Here is a 23,863-nt window from a genome sequence, read left to right as displayed (position 1 = left end):
AGTCTAGTGAGACCACTTCCACTATTGCTTAATGAAATGATGAGACTGCAAGTAGTGTCTGTGAATTTCCATCATACTGCTGACAGACATAAAACACAAGGCACCCTTTGCTGAGGTCCTGTCTATCCTATTGAACTCAGACTTTTGCAAGTCTTGATCAATCAATGAATGTATCTAGCAGGCAGAAAATTGCAGCATGATGAGCGGAGCAAAGAGGGAGCACTAGGGGAGCTGTGCTGAAGCCTATCACCTAATATGTCAAGAATTATAGATTGTATTAAGTAAAATTTATTTTGGTCTTGGGTGTACTCTGCTGCATCAGACTACAATGCTATTATTTTGTAATAGACATGCAGAGCTTGCCAATGCAGTTTTAGAATAGCCAAGTGGAATGTAAAGATTTGAAGGTGAAAGGGAAGGCTGAGGGGTGTAATAACAAATGACAGCACAGTGATGTTGTTCTGAGGTGCTGACAAACTGAATCAAAAGGGCTCTATAGCTGTCTGCACTGTTGCTGATGCTGATACCTCATGGACATATCTTAATTATTCACATATTATTACCATATTTTGCAATTTTTAAAACAAAGTGGAATCTTGTGTTCTGTGCTAATATTACTATTTTTTAAGTAATTTATCTGTGGCATATGCAACATTTGAAAAAAATGAGTGAAATTTATTTGTTGAGGTGCTAGAAAAATCAAACTACTAACTCAGGTGCAGAGGAGGTGATTGGGCCAGAAAATCTCAGAACCTATGAAAGCAGATGAAATTACTGTCCCAGTGGAATGTTACCAATGAATTGGTATGCAATGTATTTTATGGTTTACTTGCAGTTGACAAGTCATCTTTGAACCTGGACTCATTTACATTTTAAATTCTTTAATATTTGATAACAATGCCAAAATATCCTATAGCATTGATAAACACTTGATGCATCTTGTGACTCCTCCCTGATAAACCAGTAGCATGAAGAAAGAAACAGGAGAGATAACAAGATGCCTGTCTACTGGAAGAAGCCAATAGCATCATGTGAGCCAAATGAAGGTGTCTACCTTCCATTGTCTTACCAAAGTCATATTGGCACAGTTCTGTGCTCTTCTCTCACCTCCATTTGACCTGCCAGCCAGTTGCACAGTTTGACCGTGCAACTTTTCTAGCAGAAATAAAATGTCATAAATTTTAATTTTTGGAGGACCCAAACACTTTCAAAAAAAACCCCCAAAGTGAAATACAGCTGACTCAGCAGTGGTGCAGAGGTACTAAGCTGTGTTGGAGGAGCTGGCAGTGGCAGCTAATAGCTGGAACATTTTAAGTTGGATCATCCCTTACAAAGCAGAATGGTTGTAATAGTGCCAGGTGCCTATTCTGTGTGTGATATTTTCCAGACTTGTGTATGAGTTGTAGTGGCTGAGTTGCCACTTTTGATATTATTCTGAAATGTGGCCCAAGAATCAAGAACCCAGAACTCCCAGGAATGTGCCCCTCATGCCATCATGAGGGCAGCTGTTTGGATCACAATACACAAAGTGCCTGCTTACTGTGGATGGTTATGATGGCAGTTTTATTTCTTGCTTTTATTATTTGCCTTAATTTTTTTCTTCTGATCTTATAAACTGAAAATAAATCATGAAAATTTCACTATGAAAATACTGTTTTCTACATGAAGAAGTTAAATACTTATTTCCAGTTCAAATAAACCCCACTTCCCCTTACCTTGCAATGATTTGGTGCTCACTCACACGTATTTTTACTCCAGTAACATACAATTGTTTTTGTGATATTATTATCTGAAACAGATTTAAATGTACCTTTAGAGCATAAAACATGAAACAAAAAAGCAGAGTTTAACTTTTAAACCAATCAATTTTATTCTGAACACAGCAATTGCTTCTGCTGTCAGCAAGAATAAAGTTTACTGCTGTTGGAAACTTGTAAAAAGTCAGATGTGTTCCTGTAAAATGCCTTGTCAACTGCAAACCAACCAGACCACACATTTCAAGAACCAAATATCTCTTTATTTTAGTGTCTATAAGGTTTGTGTTCTAAACACCTGCTCAGAAGTAGTTACAACAATGTGAATTGAACAAAGAGAATGAAATGCTATATTGCTAAATGACAAAGAAATCCTGCTTATTGACCCTCTGAACTACCTCAGCCAGAATACACAGAATTCAGTTCTTTATCTCATGAGGAGCCAAAGCCTGCCTATATCCAATGTTGAACTAAGATTAATATGGATGTTTTTGTAATTATTACATCTGAGTAAAACGAATCCTTGTATCAATATAAGTTATATCACAATTAAATCTCAATGACAGATACAATCCCATCTTTTTATTGGAAAAATACAATCTGTTTACCTTTCAAAGGAGTTGAAGACAGGAGGAGGAATAATTACTTGTCTGCTCAATTTATTCTATTTGAATCTAGGACCAATTAAAATAATTAAAAAAAAACCCCCTACCTTTAAAAAACATACCTTTTAAAAGAAAGCTAAAATTGTAATTCATTCCTCATGCAACAGTCTGTATCTATATCAGTTTGATGGGTAGTTTGCTTCTATTGGCACTGTCTGAAAAGACAAAACAAATGAAAACCTCAAAGATGTAAACTTTCACGGTCCAGGGCTAAGGATGAAATGGTAGTGTTGTTTATTGGGATACATCAGGTGCTACTAACAAATTTTCAATACCAAAAGTTAATAATATCATCATGAGTAGTTCTTGAAAGAGACTTGGCTGCTTAAAGGCAACCCAGTTTTAAACACTGAGACAAGTCAATCAGTATACACCTAAAAATATGCATTGAGGGATGCAGTTTGCATACATTAGAAGCTAGCTTTTTCTTTCTAACCTGTGAGATCTTGAATTCTTTTGTTTGCTTATTCAGGAATACAGGCACAGGTGCATTACTATGTAGGTTATGGGTCTGCTTGTTGGTGGTTACTGGGTAAAAACAGACTTTCCAGGGGAAGTACAGGATACTGAGAAATAGCCTTCTACTCAACATTCAGTGCTTTCTGTCCTAGTGTTAAAATATCTTTCTCACAAGACTCTTTGTCTGGGGATAGGGGGATGTTGATGATCTGAAAATGTAAATGTCAGCTCGGCCAATGTCCATTGACTGCTGCTGAGAGGTTAGGAGGTGGGCCCATTTCACATATTTACATTTTGCAGCATCAGAACTGATAGCCTGTAGCATTTTAAGTGGTTCAGGGCACAGTGGAAAGCAAAATACGGAGTTGTCAGTGAAGTTATCTCAGTGCTTTTGGGAGCACTATCCTGGATCATGACTAAATGGATGTTTCTGGTTCTGAACAAATGGCAACAGTTTTGGCAAGGCTGTATTAAGGACAAAAAAAAATCCATGGCATTTAGCCTTTTTTTTTTTTTATGTCTTTTATGAGCTCCAGGTGTACTTTTGTGTTTCATGATGCAGGTAGGAACCCATTTCCACTTGATATTCTTTGTTACACCTTGTGCTTTGAATATGCTCTGATTAGATTTATTATGTAAATATCCATATTGGCTGGTAGAAAAGGATTTGTTCATTATCCCAGTCATGAGAGTAAATTGCAAAAAGTATTATATCCTAGCCATCTATTTTGACTGTCAGCCTCAGAAAGAAAATATCTTGTCCTTTTAAGTCACATGGAATGATATGGTTTATGGATGATAGTATAGTTACCCATTGATTCCTGGAGAGAAATACAGCAAACCTGACGTTAGATGTGATTTAGAACATAATGAATACAGGGAAATTACAGTTTTATGAAGGGCATTGGTCTCGAAACTTTTCTGAATAGTTGTTTTGAAAGTTTGTCACTAGCTAGGCCAAATAATTAATACTGCAACAAAATATCAGTGGAAAAAAATAGTTGGTGACAAAATACCATATCAAAGAATCATAAATTAGTTCAGATTTTAAAGGGACCTTTAAAAGTCATCTAGTCCAACCCCTCTGCAAAGAACGAGAATATCTTCAACTGGAGTAGGCTGTTCTGGGCCACATTGAAACTGACCTTGACATCTTCCAGGGATGGGGCAACTACCACCTCTCTGGACAATCTGTCCCAGTGTTCCACCATCCTCTTTGTAACAAAGAATTTTTCCTCATATCTAATCTGAATCTTTATCCATCCTTTTTATAAGCCCCTCCCTTTACTGAAAGATGACAATAAGACTTTTCCAAAGCCTTTTCTTCTTCAGGCTGAGCAAACCCAGCTGTTTCAGCCTGTCCTCATCAGAGAGGTGCTCCAGTCCTTTGAGCATATTAGTTTCTCTTACGATATCTGTAAAAAAAAAGAGATAATTTCCATGACCTGCTCCAACATGTCTGTGTCCATCCTGTGCCAAAGGATGCAGATCTGGATGCAGTGCTCCTGGCGAGGTCTCATGAGAGGGGAGTAAAGGCCCCGCTGGCCATGCTGCTGCTGATGCAGCCCAGGATGCTGTTGGTACTCTGGGCTGGGAGCACACATGGACAGCTCATATCCATGAGATGCCTGTTGTAGGTCTTCCTCCAGTTCCTCCAGTGGGATATGTGTACACACGTGTCACTTCCTGAAGAAGCAGTATGGGATAGGCAGGCTCATCTGAGGTGATCATCAAGTGGACCATGCCTCAACTGTGAAAGACCTTACAGTAAAGAGACGAACACAAGGGACTGCCTTGCCTGCTTTCTGCTTACGTCCTTCTACCACTGAGGTTTCTTTGTACAGAAATGGATTGTAAAATTAATATATTGCACTATGTTTTTAAGAAATTAAATATTTGCTTCTGGGAATGACATTTGTTTCCTCTCTTCTCTAAAAAAGCAAGATCTGCTCGAGACATTTGCTTTATTGGCACAATTAAAGGGAATATCATGTTCTGTTTTCCAAATACATAAGTGAGAAAAAACTTATCTTCAATAGCTTGCAGTTGATATGGATAAAGAGGACAAAACAAAATTAGTATACTACAGGGTTTTGATATGTTTATTTTTATTTTCCATTGCTTTTTTTTAATCTTACCTTTTCTGATTTAGCTCTGTGGCCCTTCAGTAGTTTTCCAAAAAACTTCCCTAAATAAAAGATTTTTGCTGGGCAGTCTGATGATTTAAGGTACTATATTAGCTGAACCAAAGCAATTGTTCTCTTTGAAGTCTGCTTTCCTCTAAGTATAATAATTCAGTCCTTTTCTAAGTAGTGTAAGCATTAAAAAGTGTCTATTTGTACATATATGGCCATATGTGTGTACAGCTTTTATAGGACTGTATTTTTCATTTACTGTAATTTCAAGTTTTAAAACTTTTTGCCAGCAGTGCTGTAAGAGGTGTGCTATTGTAGTTATAGAATCTCTTAGTTTGTATCTGATTTCATAAGTGCTCATCAGAACACTCTCATTAATTTCAGTAAAAAGAGGAAATATTTCCTGAGATTTTCAAGACTTAAAAAGATGTTCCCTGTATTGTGATATGTTTTTAATAGAAGAAATAGAAACAGGTAGGAAAAATTTTCCTATGTCATGATTGGTGAAATTTGTACCAGATTTATGCTCATGGACCTTGTTGCTGTCTAGAGGCTTTCTTATGCCTCCCTGATGGCAGCAGAAGTTCAGTCAACTCATAGAACCAGGGCAGTGTGTGGGTCTAATTACTGCAGCACTGTGTGTGTATGTGACAATGGGCATTTTGTAGCCAAGAGGAAAACAACAAAGACAGTAGGCATCAAAATTCAGAGGTCTTGAAAATAATAGGCAAGGGCACCTCAGTTTTTAGTAACTGCTATAGCAAATAATCACAGTAAGCATATTTTGATTTAATCTTTTCTCAGCCAGTATCTTCTGGAAGAGTCAGGAGGACTGGTTACCAACAAACCTCTTGCTCTGCAGCATGCCAGGTGCAGACTGACCAATGCTCCAGGGGAGGTGTAGTCCTGGCTCTGCTGCAGTCACCTCTTCTGGTGCTGCAGTGCCAGTGTTTCTTCAGCTGGCTCAGCTGGGATGCACTTCCCTTCTACCCTGTAAAAGTAGCTCTGATGAAATGACAGTGAGATCTCAGGCCATATTAGTTTCTCTTATGATACCTGTAAAAAAAGGCAGCTCCTGTTGCTGCATTTCATTTAACTTGAGTCCCACAAAGCATTTTCTTTCTCAGCTTCAACTCAGCTTCAACTCAGAAAATCAAGCCCAGGCATATATTTTGAATCTCATAAGTAGTTGTAGTGGATGGAAGAAAATGTAGGCTAGTCATCAAAATAAGGGGCAGTGTTACAGCTTTTGCAGCCATGTAATCAAAAATATTTTTCCTTTTTTGCACTGAGCTATTTGCAGTGTGTAATACACGAAAAAGAGATTTTATGTTTCCTTTTCTCCCCTCAGTTTCCAGCAAGGAAAACAAGTGCTCTTCTTCAGCAAGTGAAGTGATCTATGCATGCTTGTGATACACATACAGGCTGTGAGAGTTATACCAATAATTACTGTTTTGAAGTGCTCTGCATGCAGATGCCCACAATGGGACATTGAGAATGTATCACATAGTTATGGGAAACACAATAGGAATCTTTCTGTGAGTGAAATAATTATATTTTAACCATGTTGGAACCAAATAATGTAGCTAGCTCTAAGTCTTTATTCACATGTAAAAAGATCACTTATGCATTGTAATTCACCCTTGTTCAAAGAATTGTGCTGGAATATTCTATGAAAGTTTTTGAGCAGCTCTGTAATAGCCAAACTGTTGGGTGACAGCAGCATCATTAGTAACCTGGTATGTCTAACCATGTTCAAATTCATCTTTTATTCCATTGTAATTTATCACAGTGATTTCTCCTTCTGTATATTTCAAGAGAAATTATCTTTACTTGAAATGCTTCCAGCCCAAGCAGCTCCATGCATAGGTAGATGATCCTGTGTTGGTGCCGGAGAGGACACTGTTTGCTGTAGAAGGCCCCACATTTGCAGGAGAGTGCTGGAAGCCTGGGTGGTTCAGGGGAGAGCCTCAGCATGGGGAGGATTGCTGTTCAAGGTCTGTTTGTCTGGAGAGGCACAGTGCTGGGTAAGGCAACCAGAGGCAGCTCCCAAAGATCTGCTGCCCATTTGAAATACTTTTAATGAGGTCCTTTAGCAAAGGTTCTTAAAACCTTTAAGCATAAAAATCCTCTCATAAGCAGTAACTGGATAAAAGAGAGCACATATATTCTTCTCCTGGAACGGAAATTGATGGAAATATCTATCCAATATAATAATATTTAGGGAAATACTTATATGGTGTCTCCAAGTATCCTCTTACAGTGACCCATTATTTGTCTGATCTGCTGCACCTGTTCTTGTGGTCATAAATAAAGAAACAGCATTGCTTCTAGTGCCTGAATGAGTATCTTGAAACAGTAACATCATCAATTATACCCCCTCCACCCTGCCCAGTGAAAATCTGAATAAGCTTGGCCTGTTTAATTTAACAAACAAACCAAAATATGAGAGTTGATAGAATGCGGGGCAACTTCAGCGTATTAAAGGACTTCATTGTAGCAGAGAAGGAAATAATAATAGGTGCACAGGGCATGTGCATATCCCCATCAGGCAAACAAATTTATAAAAGGGAGCATGATTAGCTGCTGGAGTAAATTTACCAGGAAAGAGATGAATTTTCAGTCCGGTGATGTTTATAGGTTGAGACTGAATGCCTTTCAAGATGATATGCCTAAGGCAGTCATAAATTATGCTTTAGTCTAATTTATGTTACCAGCTTAATGTGAGTAAATAAGGTAAATGGGTGAAGTAAACCTGTGACATTGAGAATGATTCAATTGTTTCTTAAGACATTAAATATATGGAAAAATGGAGTAGTCTCAAAGTCTCTGACTAAATCACTAACAAAATGAAGCAATGTTTGCAAGTGCCATAAACACATTTTCAGATGGGCTGCAGAGTTTTTAGTATGTACATGCAGAGATTAATTTTCTCACTTTTTATTTTGATCTAGGTTTTGTGGAAAAGATATACTTCATTTCTGAAGGTAGTGTAGCCATTCCAAAATGAGTTGCATGTTTGTGCTGTAGCACCTTTGAGAGGTACATATGTATAGTAGGCAAAGGACAGTAATGACTTGAATTTGACTGCAATTGTTGTGAAGATCAACTTCCTGACTTTTTCAGAAGAATTTAGTTATACAAAGATGTAAAAAGTAGATTTGTAGGATATTGCCTAGTCAAAAAGGGTTAGCATCATCTTTTGTTTGGAAAATCAACCATCCTGTCCTTCTAGAATCTACTAGAAAGTGTTTTCAAATGGTAATAACATTCTAGGCAGAAATCCAAAGCATTATATTTTCTGCCTGAGACTATAATGTAGGAGTTGTAATATATTCCCTAATTAAAAATATTGTGCACAGTAGTGATTTCATTATTCATTTATTATCTGGACCATTGAACTAATGTGAAGAAAAGCAGTATTCTCAGGGGCACAAGGGAAGACGTTCCTTTTCTATTTTTCCAGCAAAAGGGACAATATTTTTTGTTGGAAAATAAGGAGTTCTCATAACTTGCTACACAATTATTGTTACACTTCAGGTAAATAAAGGTTATATTTCTTGTCTGAAGGAACATTCAGGATTACTTTTGTGGCATTTATGTTTTGTGGTATATGGTAATATTTCATAAATGTAAATAAATAAGAGATTGAGAAGTAAAAAGAAATAGGAGATGGGAAAATATTGTATAAAATGTAACAATCTTTAACTGTAAGACTAAAGCTAATTTTCAATCATTTAGAAGAAATTGAAAAACATAAATCCTAAAAATCAGAATCAGTTGTTCTCCAGTTATTTTCTTGTTGCACCAAGCTTACAAGTATAGGTTTTTAGCTCACATATATTGTAATTTTTTGTCCATGGCAGTGACAAAGGGAGTCAAGCTGTTGCAGATTCAGGCTACAGAGATTTGGCTGTGAAGCAGTAGACTTAGGTGGTGTCTGCAGGTCCCTAGTTCAGTCCCAAAGTCATAAATTGACACAATCTTCTAAATGACAGAATACATTGGTGAATGCTATACAGTATAGAATATATAGTGTTTGTAACAATTTGTCCTTGTCACATAAAATATATACTTTGCAACAATTAGTCCTCATTTTCAATTGTATCATGTGTGATGCATGATGTTGGTCGGTTCTTTCCTTAAGCAGTTCTTTCCAATGCTACTGCTTCTGCTCTTCTGAACTTTCAGATGCTATCTATATTTCAATATCACTAAACTAGAAAGAACAATGGTTTATTTCTTCTAAAGTTTATTAGTCCTGCTTTACATTTTCCAGCATTCAACCTGATCATGGGTTTTGAATTTTTGTGGCTTTTTGACTATACATATTTTAAATCTTTGCTACCTCTGCTCTCTAAAACCATGAAATCAAGAAGGAAAAAATCACTTTACTGTAAAACATGCAGTCTATTTTTAGTTTCTTAGTAAATCTGTACAGAGTAGCACTGAAGATTCAGGACAAATAGTTTGGAAAATTAAAGCCTGAACCCTAGAATGGAGAAAAGCTGCAGTAACAACTGGGTGGTCACTTTTCCTTCTTTAGATTTCCAGATGCTGAACCTCTTTTACCGGAATTAAAATAAAATATCAAGCATGTATATGTTCTCAGATCTCTTTCTTTTGGAAAATTACATTATTTATATTGCAAAAATTTCTGCTCAGTTTATTTTATTGTATGTTTTTGTTGTACCATAGGTAATTTTTTTTGCTTCATACTACTACTTCATTGGTCAAAATCAAAATCAAATATCCTTATTTTTATAATATAATCAAATTAATAATGATGTGCATGTAGCTGAGTTCTAATTTTGATTTTGTCTATCTGAAACTAATTCATCTTCCAAACTAATTCTTCCAGACTGTTTAACTCATGGTATGGCATTTTATTCAGCAAATGCAGCATAAAATGTAAGGATTATATAGACAAAGCTCAAAGATAAACTAGTGTTCCACTCTGCTGACAAAACTTCCTTATTTATCTTAAAATTCTGAGCTGTTACACTTCAATAATTCTCTTTTATACTACAGAATAAATCTAGAGTATTAGACAGCATTTCCAAATTTTCTGTTGAACACAACACAGAAATTACATTGCGTTTTGATTTGCTGAGTGCTGTCTCACAAGGAAGTAATATGATACAGAGAGAAGATTGCCTGGAGCCCAGTGTATGGTTATGGCCTCTAAGCACTTTTCTCAGCATGAGTTTGCTAATGCACATTGATTCATATTGATATTCAATAATTCATATTGATCAGTGTTCACATATCATCACTTTGCCATTAGGAATCCAGTTACTGCATTCAAGCACAATTTTAGGAAGATTATCTCACCATACTTTAACTTGGCACAGAGTACTTTTCCTTTCCTTGAAAAAAAAAGTAAGCCTATGCAATACTGGAATAGAATTGCTGGTTGTAAAAGGTTAAACAGAAACATGTGTACAAAAACTTTTTACCATTTTTATGCTAATAAAATTAAATAAGAAAATTATGTGTATATATCTCTTAAATCCATTACTACATACAGCTTTACCCAGATTAAGCCATTTACTGTTGTCATAAACAGCAGTTTTTTCCCTTCACGATGAAGCAGCTTAATCCATTAATCCTTATGAAAAATGTAAATGTTTATATTAGTCAATTAGAACAAGGCTTTGTTGTGCTCTTGCTTTCTTTCTCTTTCAATATATACCTGATTTATTATTCAATAAATTTTGTCTTTTACATTTTTTCTTTCTACATTGTAACTTTGCTGCTTGAAAGTCCAGATGTATGTTCTAATTGATACTAGGAAAAGAAAAGTTTTATTTTGGTTGTAAATTTTAAGCAAGTATTACTACTTTCAAATTTGAATTTCTGTCTGTTTTGGATTTTTCTAATGGAACAGCTAATAGTTATTGATTGAAGTTGATGTTGATTGATATTGTTGTTGATATTGATGTTGTTCCTTACCCTAGCTGCCAAAACACACAAAATAATTGCAATGTCACCTGCATTAAACTCCCCAAAATGCAAAACTGTGATGGAAACTAAAACCTTGGTGTGGTGAAGTAAAAAGTTCTTGCATAATTCAAATTAAACTAAGGGAAGCCAGGGAGAATAATTTCAAAATGGTTTAAGATGATGTATTCTTTTATATGAAGTGAAAATGGAGGGAGGCATTTCTGCAAGTATTTTGGAGGATATGTTTAAGATCTAAAACAATCTTGTTAATTGGTGATTTGGTCTGTAAAGCAGGATGCAGTTCAAGCAGGACAAATGGAAATTATTGCACTTCAGTAAAAATAATCAGCTGAGCAATGAAAGATAGAAACTGCCTAGCAAGCCAAAAAGTGCAAAAAAATTTGAGATGTTCTATTGAAGGCAGCACCAGTTGTCAAATTCATATTGTTGTAAAGGGAAAAAGAACCCAACCAAACCCAGCACCTGGTATCCTGGTTTGGTTATTGTACCACAAATAAAATATTGGCCAGCTGAAGAGATTGCAGAGAAAAGCATGGTGAATGATCATGTCTGGAAAACATGACCTGAGGAGGAAGGAAATAATCTGCTTCCTTCATCCAGTGATGTGAAGGAATGAGCTAATATTGGAACAAGGGATTTACAGACATTAAGACATATTTTCAGAGATCTGGGGCAGAGTGAAGACAGCTGTTGTGGAGTATTCAGCAATAGATATTTTTATTGAATGGCTTGCACAAAAGCCTGTAAGGGTGATTTTGTCACAGTCGATTCTGACTTAGGAGGAAGAAACAGACAAAGATCTTAGGAGATATACTTCCAGTTCAATTTTGTGTGGTTAGTAAATGTGGGTATTCCAGCATGGAATTACATAAAGGAAAGAGTAATCTTAAAAAAAAGAAAAAAAGAAAAAAAGGAAAAAGGAAAAAAAGAAAAAAAAAAAGAAGCAAAGAAAACCTGCTACTTTGAATTATTTGCATGTTTTGTATCTTAGGATTTTTTTTTTTTATTTTTTTTTTATTTATGACCCTCCTTGAATAGCTTCACTTCACCTTTCATACATTCTAATTCAGCTTATGCTTTGCCAGTCAAACTGACATAAAAGTTACTGCATATTTTTCCTACACATTCCCTTCTGCATAATAGGAACTAACCAAAGAAATCTATAAAAGTATTATTTTATCTTTTCCTGCATCTCTGCTTAAAACTTATCCAGGCTCTGAAACTTATGCGGTCTTAAGTACATCCTTGAATCTTGTTAGAAAAATTATTTTGTTGGTTGCGTCGAGAGAACCCTTCTCCCTGTCCCTTGCCCTTTCCGCATTTATTACTTGCAGCACTGCAGTATGTCTTTAGATGCATGAGGAATCTGAAAAATCTCTCAAAATACTCTCTCAGGCCAAATGTCAATGTTCCAGCAGGAATGCCCACTAGCTTTTATCAATATTGCTATAAAATCCAAGCCTCAGCTTGCTTGAGTTTGTGTCTGTCAGCTGATTTATGTTTCTAGTCAAAATGTATTGAAAGCGTAAAACGAAGCTGAATGGCCTTCAAAAAAAGAAATGCTGAATATAATAAAAGGTTTCTAATCTTACAGTCTCTTTCAGAGTGCATTATTTCTGCATTTTAATCTTCATTGGTCATGTTTTTAACCTTCTTAGGTTTTTTGCCACTTTAGAAAGAAAACTGTTTCCTTTGCAAAAATACCTTGGGAAATTAAATTTTCATATACTTTACTAAAATTTACTCAAATAGTGCTTAGATTTTAAATTGCCTGTAATTTTCTGTTGGGAAAATTCTAGAGAAATGAAACAAATGAAAGGAATTTCCATTTGTCAACCTTTCTGATTCAGTATTGGCCTCTCAATAACCCTCTCTGGTTCTTTACTTTATTCTGTTCTCCCAAGGTCATTGTATTCTTTCCTTACACTGCACCCCAAAATCTTTGAAACAGGAATTGCAGCCCAGTTCTGTGCCTGCCATTCAAAGCCATACCCACCTCACATTTTCCCTATTTTGTATACCATCTCTGTCCCCATGTGCTCAGGTAGGAAAGGAGGTCCTAGAACTAAGTCCAAAACCTGCCTTTCATGCATCTCAGCATCTTCCATTCTTGCTCTACATATATTTTGTCCCAGGTACAACTTCTACGCAGACATGATAAATTTCTAGGCAGAGGAAATACACTTATCCAGTAAGCCTATATAGAACATGAGTTTTAGAAGCACCTTTCAGGAAGAAAAGGTGGAGAGGAGTAATGAAAAAAATGGGTGACAGGGTTGCTGATGCAGAGTAGGGCTTCTGTGTTATATCACACATGCTTAATGTCTCTAGAAACAAAAGCAAAAATGTTTTGCTTCTCAAGGCACTTGAAGCATAGTATAAAGGAAACAAAGGGAGAGGAACATTTTTGTAACACAGTTCCTTTTTTTATGGACATCATGAACAGAAATATTCCACAAGACTGAATTTCTCATTCATGGCCTCTGTTTTCCACAGATGGATGAAAAGTGGATAATTATAAGTGAGGAAGACAGAAGGCCTGGTGCTGTAAGAACCATTGCTGTGAGTCATGAGCCTGGAGCACATTTCTTTATGACAACTTTGTATATCTTACTCTGTCCATGAGGTTATTATTCCACAGTAGTTATCAGCAGCACATTGGGTCAGTATGTTCCAAATATATTCTTTCCTAGTACAGAAGAAGATGACGTCATCATGGACATACCTTTCTTTTACTTTGGAGACTGTTTTAACTGGCAATAAATATTGGACTACCATTTCAGACATACAGAAAGAATAAGAGATTGGAGAATATTTGTGATAGAGCATCAAGCTTTACTTACTCACTAAGTTCTTTCTGTAAAAGGAAACTAATCAGCAGGCCCATTATCACAAACAATCTTTCCCCTTTTGCTACCTAAGTGCAATTTGCCAGCTGATTGAAAACTTGATCATCTGCTAGAAATATATTTAGTTTTATATTGTTGGACTTTTAAAAACTCTTTTTTTTAACAGATTGACATAGTTCTTTCCACAGTCACAGATATTGAACTAGATTTTTATGGTACGCACCCAAGTTGAAAAAATACCCAATTCCCAGCCCATAAAAATATCTTTCTCCTCTACTGGGAAAGAACTTACTGCTCTTGGTTTATAATCTCTTTATAGTTTTATCTCCAAGCTTGTCTGAGTCAAAAGCATCACCCTGGCTCCTGGCCCGTGTGTTGGCTTTGTGTGGCAAGGCTTTGGTAGCAGGGGATCTACAGGAGTGGCTTCTGTGAGAATCTGGTGTATAATTCCTCTGTATATGGTGGAGCCAATTGCAACTGGCTCAGATGGACCCACTGCTGGCCAAGGCCAAGCCCAGCAGTCACAGCGGTAGCGCCTCTGGGATAATGTATTTAAGAATACAGCAACAGGAGGCAGAGAGAGGAGTGAGGATATGGGACAGCAGCAGCCCTGCAGAGAGCAGAGTCAGTGCAGGAGAGGGAGGAGGTGCTGCAGGAGCAGAGGTTCCCCTGCAGCCTGCAGGGCAGACCGTGGTGAGGCAGCTGTGCTCCTGCAGCTGTGGAGGGCCACAGTGGAGCAGAGCCCCATGTGCAGCCCATGGAGGAGCCCGGCTGGAGCGTGGGATTGCCTGAAGGAGCCGGGAGCCCTTGGGACGACTGTGCAGGAGCAGGTTTGCTGTCAGGACTTGCGATCTGATGGAGGGCCCACGTTAGAGTATTCAGTGCTTGAAGGGTTGAAGCCTGTGGAGAAGTCTGTGGAGGACTGTCTCCTGTGGGACAGCCGTGCTGGAGAAGGGGGAGTGTGAGGAGCCCTCCCTGAGGAGGAAGGAGCAAGAGGCGTGTGTGATGAACTGACTGTAGCTCCCATTCCCCATCCCCTGCAGCAGGGGGAAAGAGATAGCAAAATCAGGAGTGAAGTTAAGCCCAGGAAGAAGGAAGGGGTGGGGGAAAGCTCTTTTAAAATGTAGTTTTTATTTCTCAATACCCTGCTCTTTATATTGGTTCATGATAAACTAAACCAATTTCCCTAAGTCAAGTCTGTTTTGCCCATGATGGTAGTCGCTGAGTGATCTCTCCATGCATTTATCCTGACCCATGAGCCTTTCATTTTATCTTCTCCCCTGTCCAGCTGTGGAGGGGAATGATCGAGCAGCTCCGATGGGCACCTGGCATGCAGGTGGCCCATCACACCCCAAACCCATGGATTTGTTGAGTTTGATTGAGTTATCAGTAGTGACTCTGTAGTACTAATCAATAGAACAACATTCTTGAAGAGATAACAAGCCTTTGTTTCACTCTGTTCAATCTATATTTTTCAGCTTCAAAAATACCTTGCACGGTATAATTTTTGAAGATATAGTTTTGGTAAAATCGTTATTGAAACGATTTAAAAATCTGAATATTTTATAATGTTGCTGTTTCTGGTGAGATTTTGGACCAAGATGAATCAAAACAAGGTGAACTTTAGAATGCATTGTATTCTTCTGCCAAGGATTTTTAAAACTCAAGTGTAATTCCTTGTATGTAGCACACACATTTCTCAGTGAACCTATGTCAAAATTTTTGAAATTATTCTCACAGTTTACCATATTTTTATGTTTCTTCTTGAGTATTTTCATGTAATTCAGTAACACTAGACAAATGACAGTGACAAAGATCACTTGCTATTTTCTGTTTTGCTGTTTTCCTCATTTTTAAAACCTAGACTGGTCTTTGAGAAAGACACATTGAAAGAGCTACATTTTTGAAGTTATTTTTCACTGTAGAAGAATATATACATCTTTTTGCTAAGGCAGATCTATTGACTGAAATTCACTCTTGGCTTATTGGTATATCTGGAGCAGCAGAAGCTCCACACGACCAGGCAGCTGCAGGGCAGGCACACTTGAGCAACAGTGAACAGTTTGACTTTAGTGTCAAACAGTTCATTGACTGCATAACTCAAGAAAGCGACTGGAATGTATGCCTGAATAACTACAGACTCAAAACTTTGCAAAAGTGTTAAATTCACATTTATTGGAAAGACAGCAAATTTTAGAATTAAAATAACTTCCAGAAATAAAATAGCTTCTAGAGATTACTCTACACATTGCACTTGAAGAAATTTATTTTGCCAAACTTAGGAAAAAAATTAGCTTTTGTTTAGTTGTATAGTCAAATATTAATTAATCTAATGTATAATTTATAGGAAAAAGAAGAAAAGAGGTAAAATGAAATAGGTTGAAATATATACATAATATTTTTTTTTGTGGAAAGAGATAAAAAAAGGCTGTTTTCCCCACTACTGGCGGTAGAATAATCTTACCCAGAAGAAAAATGTAGTCAATGATATTTGCATTACAGTTAGCAAAAAAAATTGCAACAAATTAAATTATTCAACTAGCTTGCTCTGCATTAGATTCATCGATGATAAGACATAATTAGGAAGCTACAGAGTAGTGTGAATTCCTTAGTATCCATCTTTTCATGCTTAGCATATATTAAATGGCCAGATAATCAAAATTGTCTACTCTCCTGTGTGCTTTTAGTTCATCAGCTTACTTTAAGCCTGTAAGTGTACTTGGAAAATTACTAGAAACCTTTTAGCTAGACTACTTGCATGTTTTACATTACTGTTGATTTGGCAATTGACTTCAATTATTATTCTTGTTACAATTTTCAGTGTAGAATATAATCTGTTAATATTTCCTGCCTAATGTTACGGAAAGCTTGACAGTGTTTTTTTCAATTTGTTCAGTCACTGGTGAGACATTTCATTATTGTGTCTTTAATTGGATTCAGAACTAGAAATGACTGACATGAAATGGCACAATTTTTTTTGTAAAAGATGTCAAGTGCTTGTACTTCTGTTTTTGAAAGTGAGTCCAAAAGTATCAAAAAACTTACTGTATGTCCACTTAGAACTGAAAATTCTATGACTGCAATACCCCAAGTCCTAAGGCACTCAACATTTCTTTCTGTGGGAACTTCTTTCTGTGGGAGCAATGCTGATAAATTGGTTGACTCCTTTGAACTATAGTATGTGTGGTAAAATTTATCTAAGTTTGTATTTTACCAAGTTCTAGTTCCTCTGTTGCAGGGAGAAAAAAAGGCCATTTCTCCTCCCTGTCCCTTTTATCCTAGCTGGCAATTCATTTTATATAATCAGTTGTTACATTTTAATCTGAAGAGAAGCAGCAGGAAGTGTGATCAAAACTTCACATAAAATTGTTTCTCTTCAGATTAGAAAAGAGATCTTCAAAAGGCTTCAGTAGGAAAAGAACTTACAAATGTACTTGTTAATTGGTTGTGGTAGAAATGAGTGCCTAATTTCTAATTGTAATATGTGTCACTTTAGTTTCTAACCTTTGCTTCTTGTTTCATTTTCTCAACTAGATTAAAGAACTCTTTACTTTACTTTACTTTACCTAGCTTTTCACTCTGTGAAGATACTTTCATAGACTAATCAAGTTATTCCTTGTACTTTTTGTTAAAAGAAACAGCTTGAGCTCTTTAAATCTTTAATTGTAAAATAGGTTCTTAGGTACTAAAGTTTTATTTGTGTTTTTCTTTCAACATAATTCCTAATCCATTTTTAGAAAGAAGTTTTAGAATCCATTTTTAGAAAGAAGCACTCAGCATCAGATCTCTCTGATGAGCTGCAAAGATATACTGCAAGGTCTATCTCAGAGTATATATTAATATGAATTTAAAAAAAAAAGATATATGTGTGTGTGTAGGTGTGTTTCTATGTCCAGTCAATGGTTTTATTACTCCTTTTTGTGTTGGCATTTCATGGATGACTTGACAGTATTTTCATTGTTGGCCAGAGCACTAGTCCAGTCTTTTTTCTGTTTAGTCTGTATTTGTATCTTTTATTCCTAGGTATGTATGTGAATTCTGTATTAGTTAAATTCACACAGTCTATGGGGGTCTGTCCCTTGTAGAATCCAGGATGACAGCTCTGGAGGTGACACACTGCAGCTGTGTGGTACAATGTGCACCATTTTTCCCTAGGCAGTATTTCTTTTCTTGCTCATGTAGGCCAGGAGGCTGACATGGCATCTTCTGGTGTGGTACGAAGCCTTAATAACAGGGAGCGTGGAAAGTAACAATGCCTTGACTTCTCTAATTTTTAATATAAACCTATAGGTTTTTTCAGTTCTTACTTTCATGGGGAGCATCTTAATCCATAATCTCAGTAAATTCTGGATTTTTACTAGAAGATGGTATAAAAGATAGAGAATCCAAACTCTCATGAGTGCTTTAGTAAAATGACAAAAACAGCAAGAAAACTGCTACTATTTTGGAATTTGGCCCTTAGCAAAATAATGCACTAAAGCAAATGGGAACACACAGTAAATATGAGTTTCAACTACTGAGTGATGCACAGATAATTGATCTGATTTTTAAAGTGCCTCTATATTTTTAATAGTATTCCTAAAATTATGAATAAATTATGAAAACTATCACTGTGCATAATGCATTCACATCATGACTGTAAATCCTTAAATCATAACAGCACAGTTATCATCTAACTTGTCACATTTACTGTAATATATTCACCTTGGGTTGTGATTATATGTAGGTTCTAGCTATGGAGACCTTTTGGAATTATGAAGTAAAAATGTAGCTACTGAAATATTGTATAATATTTAAAGTTCAAATATTGAGGGTTCTCTGTTTTCTTGCCTTGTACAGATTTCAGCAATAATATGACATATTTAATAATAGCATTTAATAACTCTACAGTATGCTCCCTGCAGTACTGTGTAGCTCTTTATGAGCTGAGAAAATATGTAAGGCATTAAGTGTGTGAATCTTTCCTAACTGAATACCACTGCTGCAGGGCTAACATATTAAAAAACATTAAACACATTGAAATTAATGAAGTACTGTCTGTCTGTGTCCAGTGGGTGCTGTATTAAGATTTTTTTAGGAACATATAGAGGTAGATTTACAAAAACTGTGAAAGAACAATCAATTTAGATTATTTGGATTAAATACCAGATGGATAGCTACAGGCATAATTCCTGTGCTTTTTACCATGTCGGAAGGACTCTATGTTCCCGCTACTTTAATTTCAGTATTCCAGTCTACCTCTTGATTTTTGGTATAAAGCAGATAAACAGATTTCCTCCAAAGGAATTCGTCCAGTTTTGTCAGGACAACACAGGAACTGTGGACTGTGTTGCATACTCTGGTATCTGTGCAGATGATACCTGTAGCTGAGCTGTAAACAGTGTTTCCCTTCACTCCCAATAGGGCTTAAAAAAATAAATATATTAACTTTATATTGCAGTTTTGGTGGAAATGGAACAGGTAGAGACTGTCCTCACAGTGAAAAAGTTTTTTTTATATATCCAATAGGACAGGCTTTGTGTGTTGTTTCATTGTTTCTCAGTGTGTGTTACTCAGTCCATATACTTAAAAGTGTTTTCAGGTATTTTTTGTCAGGAAAAGGTAGGTAAGAATACAGTTAATGTCAGAATTGAGAGTCCTGGGACTTCAGTATATAGGAGGCTCTTCTGCAAATCTTTGTGTTTAAATGTCACAAGTCTTCTGAGTAATCAGGTTTCCCCATGGCAGAAATAGCAGAAGCCCATAGTGTGTTGTGAATAAATTTTTTTAAAACTTGGCCAGAATTTGGAAGTGGTTTTTGACACAAATTGGTACATTTAAAGAATTTCTTATTGAGTGTCGCATGCAGAAAAGCTTCAGACAAAAATCTTCAGACTTTCGCTAACAAAATTGTCCAGCTGTCTTGGGCTGGTGTCATGTGTTTGTTGTGAAAGGGCAATGGCACAAGTGACCTTTGTTGATAACTGAACTTAAAAATTACAACTGAAGCAGGGAAGCACACAAAAAAAACCTGGAGCATGGAAATATAATGGATACTTGCTAAGGATTACAAATACAAAGTCAATATCCTACAACAAACACTCAGGACATTAAAAACATTAATACATAGTAGACCATATGCACCAACTGGCTATGTATTTGTAAACTTGGGCTGTTTTCTATTTTATTCAGAAAGCTAATAGCCTGGTCAGTGTGCTGTGCTATCTTTGCGGTGCATTGCTGCAGTACTTGGGACATGGTAGGTAATAGCTTTAAGTCAGAGGAGGAGCTAAGAGAACGTGGTTTCCTGCAAAATGCCTTCTCAATGTGTAGGAGCTGCAGTTCACCTATGGACCTCAGAAACCTACTCACTCAATTCAGTGGGTAGGTGCACTGACCATTTGATTGAAACATTGACTAATTTAATGGTTTTGCTTGTTTCAGCTTTCATAGGCCTAATTATGGGCATTATGCATAGCTGCATTTTCATCCTAATTATATGCTGGCTCAGTGATTTTGGATGATTTAACTGCCAAATTCTAACCAGTGTCATAGGACTGCTCATTAAATAAAGCATTCTCAAATGTCTTGTTGTTTTAATTTTTCATTCAAAATTTAGGAATTCCAGAATCAAATAGCATATTCTACGTTTTTCTCTGTATTACCTGCTATTTGGATCTTATTTAAATAAAAAATAAAGCTAAAGAACAATTTCCTTAGTATGGTATACTGATGTGAGAGAGTGCAGTTTTCAGTGTTAAGCTCAGGGACAGAACCTGTTTTTCTAGAAATTTTCTGACTCAAGCTAATTTCAATTAGTATTTAATATGTGGTTTTATGTCTGTGACATAGTGCAATTACTACACATTAGAATTCATGACCTACAGAATTTGTCAGGATATCTGAGTGATTGAAGTAAAATCTCCTATGCATACACAACTAGAATTAGTGAATTTAAGCTATCACCTTCACTTATGAATTGATGAATATTTAATGGACCTTTCTTAGCTTTAATTTCATATCAAACCACAACATTTGGGCTTTATCATTTTTGGCTTCCTAAGCTGCTTCTTGGAAGACATAATATCACGTGGCTTTTTTGGCTTTAGCACTCCTTCTTTGTGTACTCTGATATTCCAGGGCAAGAGTTCTATTTCACCATCTCTAAAGGATCACTTGAGCTTGAATATTTCTACCAGACATCTGGACCTGAAACTTCTACTAGACTTAGAACTAAAATATTTTAAAGAGTTTGAATACGAATAGATCCCAGTAAAAGTGAATAAAACTATTTGCCAGAGAGAACACAAGCGCCATCAATCTGCAGGATTGGGTACTGACATAGAGTTTACTGTTTTCCACTTTTAATGACTTCAGATGCAAATAGACAATGAATGATTCTGTATTCTGTAGTTCCAACAGTCAAAAGCCACTGCTGCTGAAGTGGATTCAACCTAGTGTCTATAAGCAAAAATGCCTTCTAAGAGATTGGGCATTATAGATAAGAAGTCAAAAGTTTACAATCAAATACTTAATTCTTTAATAGAGTCTAGGTGTTGTTATTGTTTTTCTTGTTTGGTTGGTTTTTAACAGAAGAACCAAAAGAGAATACCCTTAGCTAGAGGTGATTGCTGAAAACAATGAAGGACATGTTTGTGACCTGAAAAACTGGGATATATTGACGACTTGGACAAAATTTGATTGTTTGTAATTTTCTTACCCCTGATAAGAGACCAGAAGTTTTATCTGAATATATTTTTTCTATATTGCTCTTCACTAAGTTGGCAGTTGTTATCCCTATGAAAATACTTATTTCTGAGAAAGCACTGCAGTTCAATATCACCAATAAAGATACTGATTTTCTTTCTTTTAGAAGAAAAACCTTGTCATCTTCAGTTACTTCACAGTCCTTAATATGATGTGCCTAAAAGTCAGAAATGGGTGTGACTGACTTTTTGTAGGTGTATAGTCATGTCAGTAAACAGGGTGCACTCATTCCTTCAGTCCTTCCAGGTTATTCAGTGAAAAATGCTTTGGGAGGTGGGTTTTTTTCTGTTAGGTTCTTATTCCTTGTAGTAACTAAATTCTGACATTTTATTTTGAAGTACTGCATATTATCTTAGTTAACAGACTGCCAAATAAGTATGTGTTAGTTTTATTAATAATTGCATTTTCATTCTTGTAAGAAAAGAATAGAATTTCTCAGGATAAAAGGTAAAACAAATTATAGCATAAGAAGGCCCAGCTGAGTCACAGCAATTAACCGTCCAGCTTAATGTTCTCCAGCTGAGAATAAGGAGAAGTGCTATTTGGGGAATAGCCTATTTTTTGTTTGTTTGTTTTGGTAGCCCAGAACTGTATTTTCAGGGACATTAGCAGATAAGATCCTTCTTGTCTTTTAACTTCTCATTCTTTTTCATTCTCTTTCTGTGTCCTGCTAGGGTTGTGGGGGTTTTGTTTTTTGGTTTTTTTTTTTTTTTTTTTTGGTTATTTGATGTGGATTATTTTGGGGTTGTTTTGTTTGGTTGTTTTTTTTTGTTTTTTTTTTTTTTTTGTAGCGTGTTTTTTACCTTACTGGTACAATTTATCTCCACAATCTTGAGATACAGAAACAAATTATAGATGGTATTTTATGGTATTTTATTTTATCTGCTTTAATGTAGTCTCTTGCTAGCTTTATTGAGTGGTTTTTAGTTCTAGCATTATTCATTTAGTGAGAAATAGTTTTGAAGTTATTCAGAAAACTTTGAGGTGTAATCATGTTCTTTTGGTTTTGTTATCTCCAAATTAGGGAATCTCAGCCTTCTTGCTCTTTTGTTGTAGGGCAGTAGCTGCAAAATTTTATCTTTCTGGTTGCCCTTGTCTGTACTTCACTGAGTCCCCTGTGCTTTGGATTCTAACTCAACTGAGATGTAGAGTTGCATGTGCTGCTCTGTATAAGATATTGTTAAGGTAGTGGAGTTTTTTGGGGTGGTGAGGTGGTTTATAACTATATTCTTCTGACTTATTTTTAATACCTTTCCTGAGGGATACCCAGTGCTGAAGTTGTTTCACTTGGAGTCCTGCTGTGTATTGAGATGGTAACATCAAAGAAACATCAGTGATGATTCTAGGAAGTGCTTCTTATGTTGTCTCTTTCAGTTCTGGACTTTTGCTACAAGTTTTAGATTATTGTTTCTATGCATTCAGGAACTTGAAAATTTATCTGTTGTCTTTTAGCATGCTCAGTTTCACAGAATTTCTTAGCTTGTTTTTGACTACAAGTTTTCAGTCTTTCAATGTAGTCTTTCGTTTGAAATCTTGTATCTGCAAATAGAAGTGACTGCTTTTTGTGATACTGATTTTCCTGGCCAAAACATTTTTGAGTGTGAGAAGTGCTTTTAGGCTGATGATGATGCTCATAATGATGCTCCATGTCTGTGTTTAAATAAAATACACATAGGCAGCATACAGCTTGCTTTCCAATTTTTTAATACTTCAGTGTGTGTGCAGCCAAGACATGTTTTCAGTTTTTAAATTAAATATTTTGGCAATTCATTGGTGGATGATAGTGAAGTGCTAATGTTGTATGGGTGAATTGATTCTGATAGAGCAGATAAGAGAAAAGAGTCTACATTATTACTCTTGTCATTATTAGTGCTTTGGTAACTCCCACAATACTCATGATACTGCTTGTAGAGATGGGAATACTTGTTCCGTTCCTTTCTCCAAAGAGATCACAAGAAGTGCAAATAACAGATGAAAGTTGGAGGTATACCATAAACAGCTTAAAATTAAAATCAGCTTCATGTCAAATTGTGATCATAAGGAAAGCAAAACATGGGGAGAAAGAATTTAATAAAAACAGATAAAGGAATTTGGAAATGTAAATAGATAAAATTTATATTCCTTCAATCTAATGGTAACTTCTCTACTCATGTATGAGTTCTTTAATAAAAGTATGCGTTCAAAGAGATATTGTTTTTGATTGTTTAAAATGATCATTAAATTAAACCTAAATTTCTAAATCTATACTGACCTCAAAGCACCCTAAAAACAGACTTCCATGCAACAAT

The 23,863-nt window shown here is 36.0% G+C and overlaps 1 protein-coding gene across 9 annotated transcripts in view; it reads left to right on the top strand.

The window, feature by feature from the left end:
• SGCZ (sarcoglycan zeta) overlaps positions 1-23,863 on the top strand; it is a 393,854-nt gene that overhangs the window by 10,278 nt on the left and 359,713 nt on the right. Inside the window, exon 2 of one of the 9 annotated variants that reach the window (XM_072928218.1) lies at positions 13,477-13,542. The exons of the other annotated variants lie outside the window; for them this stretch is intronic. The gene's annotated coding sequence lies outside the window, so the exon portion shown is untranslated. The remainder of the gene's footprint in view (positions 1-13,476; positions 13,543-23,863) is intronic. 9 annotated transcript variants of the gene reach the window in all.

Source organism: Taeniopygia guttata, chromosome 4 (assembly GCF_048771995.1).
Source record: "Taeniopygia guttata chromosome 4, bTaeGut7.mat, whole genome shotgun sequence".
Taxonomy (NCBI): domain Eukaryota; kingdom Metazoa; phylum Chordata; class Aves; order Passeriformes; family Estrildidae; genus Taeniopygia; species Taeniopygia guttata.
This window is presented reverse-complemented; position numbering and strand designations above follow the sequence as displayed.